General features: G+C 40.1%; 1 pseudogene; it reads left to right on the top strand.

Moving 5' to 3' along the window:
* Positions 1-12,205: 12,205 nt before the first annotated feature.
* On the top strand, positions 12,206-13,806 carry LOC112898189 (annotated as a pseudogene).
* Positions 13,807-14,717: the final 911 nt, after the last annotated feature.

Genomic DNA, 14,717 nt, shown 5'->3' with positions numbered 1-14,717 from the left:
TCTGATAATGAGATTGCGGATAGTGCTACCATTAAGAAGCGGTTTCCAGTGAAGATCCTACGCTACTTTCCTCTTATTCCTCGGCTGCAAAGAATGTACATGTCAAAGCGGTTATCAGAGGAAATGCAATGGCATAAGAAAGAACTGGTCAAAGATAGAAAAATATGTCACCCTGCTGACTCATTGGTATGGAAGCACGTGGATAAAGAATATAGATGGTTTGCAAAAGAAGGTCGTAATATTAGGCTGGGTCTTGCTTCTGATGGCTTTAATCCCTTTGGGATGCAAAATGTTACATACTCGATATGGCCTGTTATCCTTATACCTTACAATTTGCCTCCATGGTTGTGTCAGAAACAATCTAACTGGTTGTTGTCAATGTTGATACCTAGTCCAAAATCTCCTGGAATGGATATTGATGTATATTTGAGGCCCCTTATATTGGAGCTCAAGGAGCTTTGGGAAAAGGGTGTTCCAACATGGGATGCATAGACTAGGAAGAATTTTAAATTAAATGCTCTTTTACTTTGGACAATTAATGACTTCCTAGCTTATGCTATGCTTTCTGGTTGGAGCACGAAAGGAAAGTTTGCATGTCCATACTGCCACAAAGATACTGAGTATTTGTGGTTGAAACATGGTAAGAAGCACTGCTACATGGGACATCGACGTTTCTTGCCCTCGGACCATCCATGGTGCAACAACAAGGTCAGCTTCAACAACAAGGTCGAAACCAGGGAGGCACCAGTACCACTGACAGGTGCACAGGTACTTGAGCAGTTTGAAAGTTTTGAACAAGTGAGATTTGGAAAGAAGGCATCAAAAAAAAAGGAAGCGTGGCGAAGACCAAAGATGGCACAACTGGAGGAAGAAGAGTATTTTTTTTGAGCTCCCTTACTGGTCTTCTTTGCTCATCAGGCATAATTTGGACGTCATGCACATTGAGAAAAATATATGCGAGTGCATATTAGGCACTCTACTTGAATGTAAGGACGGGGAGAAGGCCCGGCTTGACATGGAGCATCTACGGATACGACCAGATCAGCATCCTGTGATTAGGAATGATAAGTATACCTTGCCAGCAGCCTTGTACAAGTTAGATAAGAAGGATAAGGAAAATTTATGCAAATTTCTATATGGAGTGAAGATGCCTGATGGGGTTTCCTCCAATATAAGAAGATGTGTTGACCTAAACTCATGTAAGGTGTCTGGCTTGAAAACTCATGATTACCATCTAATTCTACAGAAACTGTTACCCATAGTAGTGCGTAGGATTTTGCCAGAACAAGTTGTCCTCTCATTGATTCAGCTTAGTAATTTCTTCGATGCACTATGTTCCAAGGAGCTGGTGCAAGCAGACTTGGACAAACTTAGTAGTTCAATTAGGGAGACTGTTTGTCGACTTGAGATGCTATTCCCACCTTCATTTTTTGATATCATGATGCAAAACTTGGCGGGCCTGTGTGTTATATCCAGTGGAGCAGTACCTACGTACTGCAAAAGGATATGTGAGGAACAAGGCGTACCCTGAAGGTTTAATAGCCGAGGGATACATACTCGAGGAGTGCCTTACATTTTGCTCTAGATTCTTGGACGTGGACACCAAACTGAATCGTGTTGATCGACATGAAAGTATTGCTGTGAATGAGCCACCATCTGGTCTGAGCATATTTGCTAACATGGATTACAAGAGGAGAGGACAGACTATCCAGATCATTGAAGGAGATGAGATGCGGAAGATGAGGCCCTACATAATTTCAAATTGTGATGAAGCTAGGCAATGGGTCGAGTAAGTTACGTTATTGAACATCATTATTTTTAAATTTTATATTTTAAACTAACAGTAATATACATTTCTATGCAGTGCGCATATGGAAGAACTGAAGAAATATGGTTCAAGAAATCTTAAAAGGCGACACGAGGAACAATTTGTAAGATGGTTGGAGGGCAAGATCAGGGAGCTACATGCGAAAGGGGAAGTAAGTTCAGAGATGTTTGCACTTGCTCAAGGACCGGACGATCGAGCTCATACATTGAATAGATGCCATATCAATAATTGGATGTTTCGAACCGTTGACATTGAGAAAAGCCTCGTAACACAAAACAGTGGCATGCTTGTCAAGGGCGACAGTACTACTGGCAACATGTACTGGTATGGGGTGATTAAAAGAATGATCTCACTAGAATTCCCTGGACAAAAAGAAGTTATTTTGTTCCAGTGTGACTGGTATGATGTGCCTGCTGCCACTACCAACAGAGGCAAAGGATACAGTAAGGATCAATTTGGGGTTACTGATATTGATACTACTCGATATAGGTATAAGAATGAACCCTATATTCTGGCAACACAGGCAAAACAGGTGTTTTATGTGAATCTGGTAAACAAACCTGGTTGGAGCAGTGTTATTGCGATGAAACCAAGAGACTTGTTCACCATGCCTGAATTAGAACTTGAGGACTCAATTGATGTGGGTATCGAAGTCATTAATTTACTCGACAGACAACAGGATTTGACAAATTGGACAAGATCGGACAAGGAAGGCACAATCGGGGATGTCTCTGTTATTGCTCAGGTGCAGACCGAAGCAGTTGATGAACCAGATGATGCGGTCTTTGATGGTGATGATGAACATGATAAAGATGACACATACATTGATGATGGAGTTGTTGCACCACTTGCTTTTGGGGTAGAAGGTGAAGATGATGACTTTTTTATTTGATAATTATATGATTTTGTTTGGCTTCTCAAGAGACAATTTATTGCCATGACAATTGATTTGAACATTATTTTTATTTTTGTTTTGGCATGTGAACAAATAATTTATTTTTGTATGGTGTGTCAATAAATAATTTATTCCCATGAAATTCCCTGAATGTCATTGGAATTTAAATAAATTCCCTGAATGCCACTGAAATTTTAACTCATCCCTGAATGTCATTGAAATAAATAATTTATTCCCATGAAACAAACAACATAACCCGGCCGCGCACACATCAGCAAAAAATGCAAAACACTAAATCAAGCACCAGGGATTCAAACCCTGGCCCTAGACTTGAGAGATTGAAACCTTACCACTGTGCTGCGCCTTTTGTTGTGATGGAGTTCAGTATTTACTCTATACATTACGGTAAAGAGGCGAATCCAACCTCGGACGGATCAGGCCTATGGTGATCCGCGTGTGTGCGATTAGACTAATCCTGTTGCGCCACGTGGAAAGACTGAAGAAAAATGCAAGACAATTTTTCTTTTTAATCTCTGCATAAAACTTGTAACTAGGCTTTCTCCCTCATACGAACTTCAAAATAGATCATTTTTTTCCTAAAAAACCTAAAATCATGCTCTATCAAGTTATGAAACTTATTAATGCTATTATATTGAAAAATCTTCTCGTGTGAGTCTGTTTGAACAATCCAATTTTTGAATTTAAAGAAATGACAACTACAAGCAATATTTTGGTACACTAAATGATGCCAAATAGAAAAGTGATGACTACTCAAGTTTCATATCTCATCAAGATCTACAATATTTATTTAGGTTATTTTGTCATTTTCAAAAGTGGTCATAACATGTATTACAAATTTGACAAGTCTCTTATATAGTTTCTTAAACTATGTGAGTGAATCCAGGATTAATGATCAATGTATACTACCACTTTCTCAAATGAAAAAATACCTAAATAAATATTGTAGATCTTGATGAGTTATGAAAATTTGATATTGATGACTTTTTTGGCTTAAATCATTTAGTGTTAAAAAATCTTGCTTTTAGATATCAATTTTTGAAATTCAAAATTTGAATTATTCAAACTTTGTCACATGGATTAATGACTTAAATAAAGTTTGTAGATCTTGATGTGCTCTACAACTTTAGTATTCATGATTTTTTCATTTGAAACCATTTATTACCCTAAAAAATATGTGAATTTCTTAACTTTTGAAATTTCAAATTTAAAGAGTTCAATCTAACTCGGATGGGGAAATGATCAAAATAATAGTTGTAGATCTCGATAAGTTCTAAAAATATTGTATTGATAACTTTCCCATTTAAAATCATTTTTTATGTCTTAGAATTTAATACATTTCTACCATTAAAAGAAAATTAAAAAAAAGAAGAAGATTAGCTGGGTATATTATTCACGTGGGATATTTTTTCCCACGGAAATTGATGAGGATAAAACCTCGTAGTGAGATCGATTAATATAGGCCATACACACGCACACCCTAGAATAAAATATTCCTTAACCGACTAAAACTCAACTAATCTAAGAAAATAAAATCGTAAACAAATCTCCAACCCTTTTACATCTCGGGTAAAATAGAACTGCAATTAACGGCAAGTTTATCTCAAGGTGGGACCCAAGGATTAGTGGAGGCCAGATAAATTCCTTGACGTGAACCTTTGTCTGGTGGGCCCCATCCACATGCACCCAGAGATAAATTAGGAAAACTCATGAAGTTCTGATTTCCTTGATGTTTTACGTGATCAATCTTTCCGTAAGCTAATCCTGCACCATCGTGTCCATAAAAAATCTCCACGGCAATCTTCCAGCATCTGGACTGTTCTATAATCTGGTTGGGTACATCTCTGCATACTTGAACTACTCGTGCATCTTCCCCTTCCTAATCCCCTCGCAAAACCAATCTAGATCTGTCAGTTAGGGTTCAACAGGCAGCGCCAAGTTGGTTCTTGCCTTCCACCACGCAGGCGAAGAGGATGCCAACGTCGAGCGAGGTGGCAAGGGGGACTCATTCCTCGTCGACAACGCTGCACACACTTGCGTCGGCGATGCTACCTCCAATGTTCACACCAACATCTGGGAGGGTGACTCCACCTGTCATGTCCAGCAGGCCTAGGGCGGTGGCTTCTTTCTTTGGGTCACCTTCGTCCCAAAGAGCATCACACAGTTCGGCCGCCGAAGATGCAGGCGACGACTGCCAAGATCCAGAAAATTTTCTGCCTTCATCTCACGACGAGACTGAGAACAGGTACGCTATTTCCAGGGGCAGAGCCACGTTGATGGTGTTTCTTTTGCTCTGATCGAACTAGTTAACCAGCTAGCAAACGACTGAACTTGACGATCGTCCTTCCACAGATCGGGTGCTCATGCATGCATAATACTCTTTTATTTGGTTCATCTTTCCTCATGTTAGGCAGCGCCTCTTGCCTCGTCTTTCGAAGACAAGCTTTGCGCGCCTCTTAATTTTTTACCATCAACTGTCCTGATTTAATAACGCAGACAGCAGCATCAGCCTGAATACCTAACCGAGACGTATGAAACCGACCCGCGCTTAGCAACAACGGTTTCAACTCCACGCCTATGCAGTATGCATGCCTTCTTTTGCAATCATGCTGTGATATGCAATCATGCACATTTCAGGCGTGGCCGAACCCTGCATTTGTTTGTATATGGCCACTGCCAACCGACCGGTGCTTCTAATCATCTTCAAAGTACCAGGTTTCATATAATATAACTAGTAATAGTTGACAATTTAACCTGACCAACTGCCCCAGCCATCCTTTTTATTAGCTACAATCGCAGACAATATTGTAATAGATTACTTTGAGAAAATGAAAGATCATATGGGAAAATGATTCTGCGTGACTTATGCACAAGTTGTTTGTTGTTTTATGTTTTTCCAAAAAAGAAACTGAGCATATATGTTCATTATTGAATATGAACTATTATTGCAATTTGTCTTTATATTTTTTAGGTTACTTTACATTTCATCTCTCATCACAGTATTCGATATTTGCATTTATATGCAGAACGGACGATGAATGGATAATGTATGTCGTTTGCAAGGGGAGTGACGAGGGAGAAGAATTTGTTAAGGCATATAGAATTGACAAGAGTCAAGTCACACTTGGTAACTTAACAACAATGAAATCAAAATTGGGGTATGGGTCCAGGGACTACATGTACTACAAGCAAAGAAGTGCTGATGATCCTGCGGCAGCAACACTAAATGATATTGACTACGATGTTGATGCATTAAGAATGATAGACAGTAATGAGGCAGAGAGGGAGCTCAGATTACTTTTATCGAAGAATCCAGTAGCAGACCGATGTGTGGCCATAAAACCAATTAAATCCAAAAGAGTTTGCTCAGATCATTATGAAGAAGAAGAAGTGGAAGAATCTGAATTAGATGCATACAAAGATTGGCTAGCTTATGTGCATACAAGGAACCAAGCCATGGGTGAGTTATGATGAAGCCCAATATATACATGGATTTTGCAATGCGCTCATGACTGATATAATCGTTCCTTTTCAGAGTTTTAAGATATATACAGGGAGGACACAATCAAGACATACGAAGAATGGTTGGGGGTTGAAGGAAAACTTGATGACATCAGTAATATCCCTCTCCTAATTGTCAAACAAATTACCATTCTCTGTCAAACTTCAAATTATGCTAGCTCATCATGTGACAATATTGTCTGCAGATGCGTTTTTGGATTCTAGCAGTCACATACATTCCAGTCAAGGCAGCAACCCAACACCTCCTGTGCAGCCACCATCTCATGCTCGCCGTTGGAGAAACGGAAATGGTAAGTAGTGTTTATTAGGAATTAATTGTGTTTCAGTTTTCTGTGTCCATATATGCATATATATTATGTCATTTAATATCTATTATTATATTTTGTTCCCATGGAATAGGCTCAGAAAATGGGAAGAAAAGAGGACGTGGTCCCCTAAAAGGCTTGAAGGCAATCTCCAAGAGATTCAAGGCGGGCAATCAGAAGATGAAAGTTGAGTTCTCCAGACTTGGAGGACTGGTAGGTGAGAACTACCGCATGTTTACTGATGAAATAGTAATGTTTACAAGGAAAAGGGCGCCACTCATTGGAGTGAGATCATGGAAAGATATCCATCAAGATGTAAAAGAGTCAATAGCATCTGATATATTGGTAATAATAATGTTTGCTTGTGTATACATTTTAATTATAAACTAACGTAACAACTGACCTAGTATTTGCATGTTCTTATAACTATATAACAGGCTAGGTGGGACATTGAGGATAATGATAATTCAAGGACAATCATATGGGGCATTGCTAAGGAGCGTTACAAAGGATGGCGTTCAACTTTCAGTGCTACGGCCAAGGCATACAACAGCTACCACGAGAGAATGTTACATAAGCCTGCAGAATTAGATATTGTTGAATGGCACTATCTGTTGAAGTATTTTAGGACTGCAAAATTCCAAGTTTGTTCCACATTGTTACTATTATTGACAATACTAATTTCGTACAAATTTCTATGTCTGAATCATTAAGATTATTGTTCAAATCTATGCATTCTTTAGGCAAGGAGCATATAGAATTCTGGGATTCGATGCCAAAAAAAGACCACACATTTGTCAGGCTCCAAGCCTTATGCTCAGTGCAGCTATGAGAAGGTAATAACTGGAAGTGCACATCTACAAGGTTTTTTGCTGGATGAATTACTAATTTGTTATGTTCTTGGCATATCAGAGAGACCCAGAAACTGGTGAGGAGCCCAATGATATGGAACTTTGGTTTATAACTCACAGTAAGGATGGGCAATGGAAAGACCAAAGAATCTAGGGATGTCTATGTGAGTTCTAAATGAATTTGTACATAAGTCCATCCAAATAGAGAATGCATGCAATTTCTTCTTCAACCAACTCCTCCATCTGTGCCTTGTAAATGTTAGGAGAAAGCAAGCAGCCTTATCTCTGAGGCGGAATCAAATGCAGAGGGAAACTTCATTACCCAAAAGGAAAAGAATGAAATTTTCCAGAAGGCATACAAGGCAGTCACAACGTGCAAATCAACCAGGTTGCATGGTAATGGGTACCTGGCAAAAAACCCAACTAGAAGGCAGCTGCTGAATGCGGATCGCCAGGAACAAATTCGTATGAAGGAGTAACTGCATCAGGAGCACCTCGAGCTCATGGGATCATTTGGGCAGCTACAAGAACAAATGGCAACATGGGAAGCTAACAGGGAAGCCAAAAGGATAGAACATGCACGACAGATCGATGAAATGAAAAAGGCAAGGGAGGCTGATTTACAAGCTCTTAGGCAAGAGCTCCTATCGATGATGCAAGCAGCACATGGACATACAGCGTTTCAGCAGGTACTAGTCAAGCTAGTTATTGAATGACTTTCTTTACTTAGGTTCTATATCTAATTGTCTGTACCATTTCATAGATTGTCCAACCAACAACATCTATCCTGGCAAACAGCAATGTGACTGCATTTGCAAAGGTGGCGGCGGCTGCAACAAACATGAGTACCGAAGAAGTTGAGCCAACCCCACAGCATGTGGTCCCTTCACATCAGGTTGTTTGTGAATTGACAACTTTTTAGTGCTATCATTAGATACTTAACAAAATGGAGCCTAATTATTTCATTCATCTTTTTTATTCCTAGGAAAAGCCTCAACGCAACCCAGATCAATCTCAAGTCACTGATATACCAAGGGCAACCGGCATTCGCACTATAAGAAGTAGTACATCTGCAAGCAATAATGAAGCAAATACGGCACCGGCCCCGGCATTCATTACTACAAAACAGCTAAAGGATAAAGCTGCTAAAAGACAACAAGCCGCCAAAAAGACAGGAGGTGAAATTTTTGTTTCTCCACTACCTGCTGTGAATGTTTCTGTTTCGACTATCAAAGTATTTATAGTTGTCTTAATTATTTGCTATCATTCTGTTAATTTTATGATGCGCAATGAAACTTTGGTTTACCTGCCTGCTGTTGTTGCCTCCTTTTCATAATTTCAGTTTACTTCATGCTAAAAAAATGCTATTCTTTCTTTTTAGCAAACTAAGGCAGTTCGAATGGAGCAAACAAGTGATGGGACCATTTTGAAGTCACCCTTTGCTGATCAAGTGATGGGATCGTCTTAAAGTCACTCTTTGCCGATCAAGTTCTTCATTTCCTATCAAATTAGCCTACTATGTGTGTTTAAACAATCTGTTGTTGCAAACTTATTACTATTTCAGTACTACGTGTGTCATGGAATTTTATAGTGAATGGTTGAATGTTGATTTATGAATGATAAATGCTTAATTATTTTTTGATCCTGTATTATATTGTTTAAAATTATTGGTGATACAAATAATTGAGCGTGGCATAATAGACATGTGGCAATAGCTACAAAAGTATGGAGCAACACCATTCGTGGCAAATGAGAATTCATCCTATCGCAACCCGACTTTTTTAGTGTCACAAAGGGTCGTGCCAATATGAAGTTCCACATGTAGCAACCAACTATTATAGTGGTAACAGAGGCATGAACTTTTGCCTACCAAAACATTTACGAAGCAATAGAGGAGATCACATCTAACAACCAATCTAGTTTGGTGGCAATAGAGTGCTCCACCTATAGCCTCCAAACGATTTCGGTGGTAACAGAATGTCCCACCTATAACAACCATCCCTAATGCGTGGCAATAGAGTTGTCCACCTCTAGCAACCAAATGAACCTGGTGGCAATAGAGGGAACCACATATAGCACCCAAAACACTTTAGTGGCAATAGAGGTGCTTGCACTATAGCAACCACAACTAGAGTGTAGCAATACAATGCTTTGCAACGCAAAATTTTACACATTGCAACGCATTGGGTACGATGCGATTGAACCTCTGGCAACAGCAGATGCGTCGCAATAGGATAACTTACAACCAACATGAGCGTGCCCTTAGATTCTAGTTGCAACGCCTAATTGTGTTGTAATAGAAAAACAATTGCAACCAACAAAAGACATTCAAGGTTGAAGGCTAATACCACGGGACCTTTTGCAGCACTTTTTTACAAAATTGTTTGGGTGCAATTGTGGCTATTGCACCCAAAAAGGGCATATTGCAACGCATTTCCTGTGTTGTATTAGGGGGAAATTCTAGTAGTGGGAAAAAGAGCGCCTTGCAAAAGATTGGCCGTATGTACTATGTTCATCCAACCGCAGGTGAACTTTATTATCTGCGCATGCTCTTGATGATAGTTAAAGGCGCGACCAACTATGCTGGTGTGAGGACCTTCAACGATAAAGTATACAGTACATTCCGAGAAGCGTGTGAGGCAAGAGGTTTGCTTGAATGTGATAATGAATGGAACATTCTGTTTGATGAGGCCGTAGTGTCTGCATCAGCACATCAGCTTAGGCATTTGTTTGTCACTGTGGTGCTTTACTGTTGTGTTAGTGATGTACGTGCTTTGTTTGATAAGTACTGGCTTTACTTCACGGATGACATACAGAAACGGCTAAGAAATGCACTTGCAAACCCAAATTATGTTGTCCCACACGAGCAAATGATGAACTTGCTTGTACAAAAGTTAACAGATCTATTTGCTAATAGTGGTGGCAACATAAATAACTACAACTTGCCAAAACTGGACGGGCAGGATTATAGCATGACTGATAACAGATTAATTAATGATGAGCTCAATCCCGAACCCTTAATGTTGTCCATGCATGCTTCATCTTTGGTGTCACAGTTGAACATTGACCAAAAAAAAGTGTTTGATGTTGTCACTGAACGTGTCCTTAGTGGATCTGCTGGTTTTTTCTTTGTGTGTGGCCATGGTGGAACTGGAAAAATGTTCTTATGGAATGCCATAACTGCAAGATTACGGTCTGAAAAGAAAATAGTGCTTGCAGTTGCATCATCTGGTGTAGCATCTCTGCTGTTACCTAGAGGACGAACTGTGCACTCTAGGTTCAAAATACCTTTCGACATAACTGAGACTGCCACATGTAGTGTAAAAAGAGGTACCATGCTTGCTGAGCTTTTACAAGTGGCAGCACTCATTATATGGGACGAAGCTCCAATGACTCACCGTCGATGTTTTGAGGCGTTAGACAGAACTATGAGGGACATCCTTTCAAAGCATAACCCTGCCAATGCGATGCTTCCGTTTGGAGGCAAGCCTGTTGTTCTTGGTGGCGATTTCCGACAGATTCTACCCGTAGTGCGCAAGGGCTCACAGTCCGCTGTGGTTGGTGCATCTATCACCAACTCTAAACTATGGCAGCATGTAGTACTGTTAAAGCTGCATATAAACATGTGACTCCTGAACCCTACGTTAGAAGGAAACCAGTGCGATGAGCTTGAGCAGTATAGCAAGTGGGTCTTAGCTATTGGAGATGGTACTGCTACTGTTGAAAAGAGGGGGGAGGAACATGAAGCCTCCTGGGTTACCATTCCTGACGATCTACTAATCCTAACCGATGGTGACAAAGTTGCTGCCCTTGTGCGTGAAGTGTACCCAAATTTGTTGTTGAACCATCAGGATCCTACCTATTTAGCCTCACGAGCCATTGTCTGCCCAAATAATGTGATGGTTGACGAAATAAATAAATATGTTGTCTCAATGCTCCCTAGTGATAGTGTGCACTACATAAGCTGTGACACCATATCAAAAACATCTGAACACATTCCAGATTTTGATATACTCTACCCTACTAAGTTTCTTAACTCGATTGAAGCAAACAATTTTCCTTCTCATAAGCTTGTGCTTAAGAAGGGTGTTATAGTGATGCTCTTACAAAAACTTAACCAGAATATGGGCCTCTGCATTGGAACTAGACTGCTTATTACCGAACTTGGACAGTGCCTACTGCAATGTGTGGTGCTAACAGGATCAAATATTGGCGAAACTTTCTTTATACCTAGGACAGCTCTTAACACAATAGATGTAAAATGGCCCTTCACGTTGCAAAGAAGGCAGTTTCCTGTGCAAGTGTGCTATGCGATGACAATAAATAAAAGCCAGGGTCAGACCCTATCAAGGGTAGGCCTTTACCTGAAAAGACCTATCTTTACACATGGGCAACTTTATGTTGCGGTTTCAAGAGCTACATCTAGAAGCGGCCTTAGGATTTTGATTGAAAACAATGACGGTTCATGTGACTCACTGACTCGAAATGTGGTGTACCGGGAGGTTCTTGATGCCGCTGATGCGGCATCGGCTTAGCACTCCCACCTTGCCATTGGTTCTTTTGTTGTATATATTTTTGTGTTCTTATATGCTTTGAATGTGCCTGCCTGCTGAGACTTTTGTTGCTTTTAATTGTTGATTGGCTGATCTGCTCTGGTATATATTGTGTATTTTGATCTAAGATGTCACCTCTTTCTTAGCTAATTCCTTTTATAGCAATTAAATTTAATATGTTCAGATTATTGATTTGAATTCTCACAGCTTGGATAACTTTCTTGTATCTGCCGATGGGAGAAATGCTCCTTCCCAACCTTATGGTTGGAAACTGCCATCATCGCATTTGCGTACGCGTCTCTAGATTCTGGGACTTTTATGATCCTGCAGATGAAACAAATTTGCTGCACACTGATATGGTTCTTATTGATGAAGAGGTAGGAAAGCCCAATTTTAATTTTACTTTACTGGGTTGATGGATGCATACTGCCTTTCAAATTGAGCTTATTAACTATGGTTTTAATCATATCTATCCTGGTGCCAGTGAGCGGTTCAAGCAGTGCATAAAGGAAGAAAATATTTATGTCTTCTTCTATTTTCGAGTCAAGAACTCCAATGACTACTACAAACCAGTTGAAAATGATCTGATGCTTGTCTTTTCAAAATGGACAAAGTTTGAAGAACTGGTTAATGTCCCCCTTGCTTCCATGGAGCAATTACAGGCACGTCTAGACAGCAGAGTGCTCTTTACAGGTGAGGAACATTCTTACGGTCTTATGAGTGTGCTTTAAATTTACTGTCTATGACAATAGCTTATGCATTGTTATTTCTTAAAATAGATGTCATTAGAGTGAGAACTGCTATCCAAATGTTGGGGCAATACGAACAACCATGAGGCAGGATGAAAGCGCAAGGAGAGCTATCACTATACGCCTCCCATGGTTAGATATATATTGTTGATGTTCATCGTGTCTTCTATCCCTATGATTGTACGCTATGCTGCACACTAACATCTGGTTTTCCTGGTATAATAGCAATGCTATGCTGGATACCGTGCTTTGGTCAGAGCGGGCAACTTCATTCCCAGCCGAGGACATCCATAGGGATGGGCAGGCTTCTCCACAGATAGTGATCTTTGTTGGTATTCTTTAGAAAAGCTTTGGAGGTATGTCACTCTCTGGCGGTTCATCATGCAAGTGGTACATAAACCCTGAAGTCCCCGAGGCAAAAAGGCTTACGGCCAGGTAACAAATTCATCTAAGCATTGCCTTCCTGCATGTGCTTTACCTTTAAAGATATTTTTATTATTTCTAACAAAGGATCTTCTCCTCACTTTCCTGGGCAGTGCTAAGGCCGTCCTTGAGCCAATTACCTGGGTTGATAGTGCAGGCTCCTCTCAACAGAAAAAGCCTGCTGAAGAGAAGAAGGTGTCTGAAATCTTGAACCTTAATCCGTTTGAATGCCAGGTACTATTGTTATTACAGAATTTCATATGTGGTGTGCCTCTTATCATAGCATTGTTGCTTATAGTTTCTCTTGTGCAGAATAATGAATTCTTTGTTACAGTTACAGTAAAGAAAATTGACGGTTCATGGTGGTACAATGCATGCAAGAAATGTATGAAAACAGCTAAGCGTCATGGTGATTCATACAAGTGCACTAATTCTAAATGTGGTGCCATTGGAGTGCCCTCTCAGAGGTCAGTTTGTGACTCTCATTGTTCCCTCCTTATTTAGCATGTGTTCTAGCTATTTTCTAATAATTCTAACTTTGTAGGTTCAAGTTATCCATACTTGCTAGAGACGAGATGGGTGACACCGATTTCATTGTCTTTGGACGTCAAGCTCAGCGGCTTGTCAAAAAAAACAGCTGATACCCTTGTTGCTGATAACCCAGCTGGTTTTATCCCAGATGAACTTACAAGGCTTCTTGAAAGGACTTTCACATGGAGTGTTAGTTTTACAGATAGCACAACAGACTCGGACATATCACCTTTCAAGTTAACGCAGTAGTGGGAGAGGTGAATGATGGTGGTGCTGTCATTCCAGCAACACCAGGAGCATCCCAGACATCATCTATCATGTTCTCAGGAGGTGCAGGGACCAGCTTGCAGAACACTGGTAATACCTTGATTGTATCCTCTTTATCTGCTGCTCCTAAAGCTAGCCTTGCCTCAAGCACCACACCAACCAAAACAGCATTGGGTGGTTCTGGTCCAGAGGACACTCCAGAGAGTAAAAGGAACAATGCGCATGATCAGATAATTAGCTCTTTACTGTTATTACAGCTACATCCCCATACTTATGTAGATTGAAATGTAGCAAGTGGATGATGTTGTTCTCTTCAGTAGCCTTGCTTTCTAATTTTGGTATATTTTGACACAGGACAAGACCTTGAGTGCTGCTGTAGATGCACCTGGTAATTCCTCTACAAAGATACGGAAAAGCACTACAAAGAAAAGGTTATCCCCACCAGCAACCCTGTTTTTTACTTCTGCCAGTTGGTTATTCAACAAAAAACTCATATATGTACTTTTAGGTCCCATCCATCCCCTAACAAAAAAGTTGCTAAGAAGCTATTTACCGGTGAAGAAGCTGCAAATGGCAGTGGTGGCAATGATAGTGGTCCAGCCACCTCTGATTAGAACAGGTATTTAGCTACTTTCATCAAGCTCCTGCATGTGACAGATCAGAGTAGTATAGAACTGTTGCAATCGAGATTTTCATGGCATTCATACTTTCAAATAGGTTTGGTTTATACCAGTGCAAAGTGATACAACCTAGCTTCTGAGTATTTATTACCTTA

The sequence above is a fragment of the Panicum hallii genome, chromosome 6 (assembly GCF_002211085.1).
Source record: "Panicum hallii strain FIL2 chromosome 6, PHallii_v3.1, whole genome shotgun sequence".
NCBI lineage: Eukaryota > Viridiplantae > Streptophyta > Magnoliopsida > Poales > Poaceae > Panicum > Panicum hallii.
This window is presented reverse-complemented; position numbering and strand designations above follow the sequence as displayed.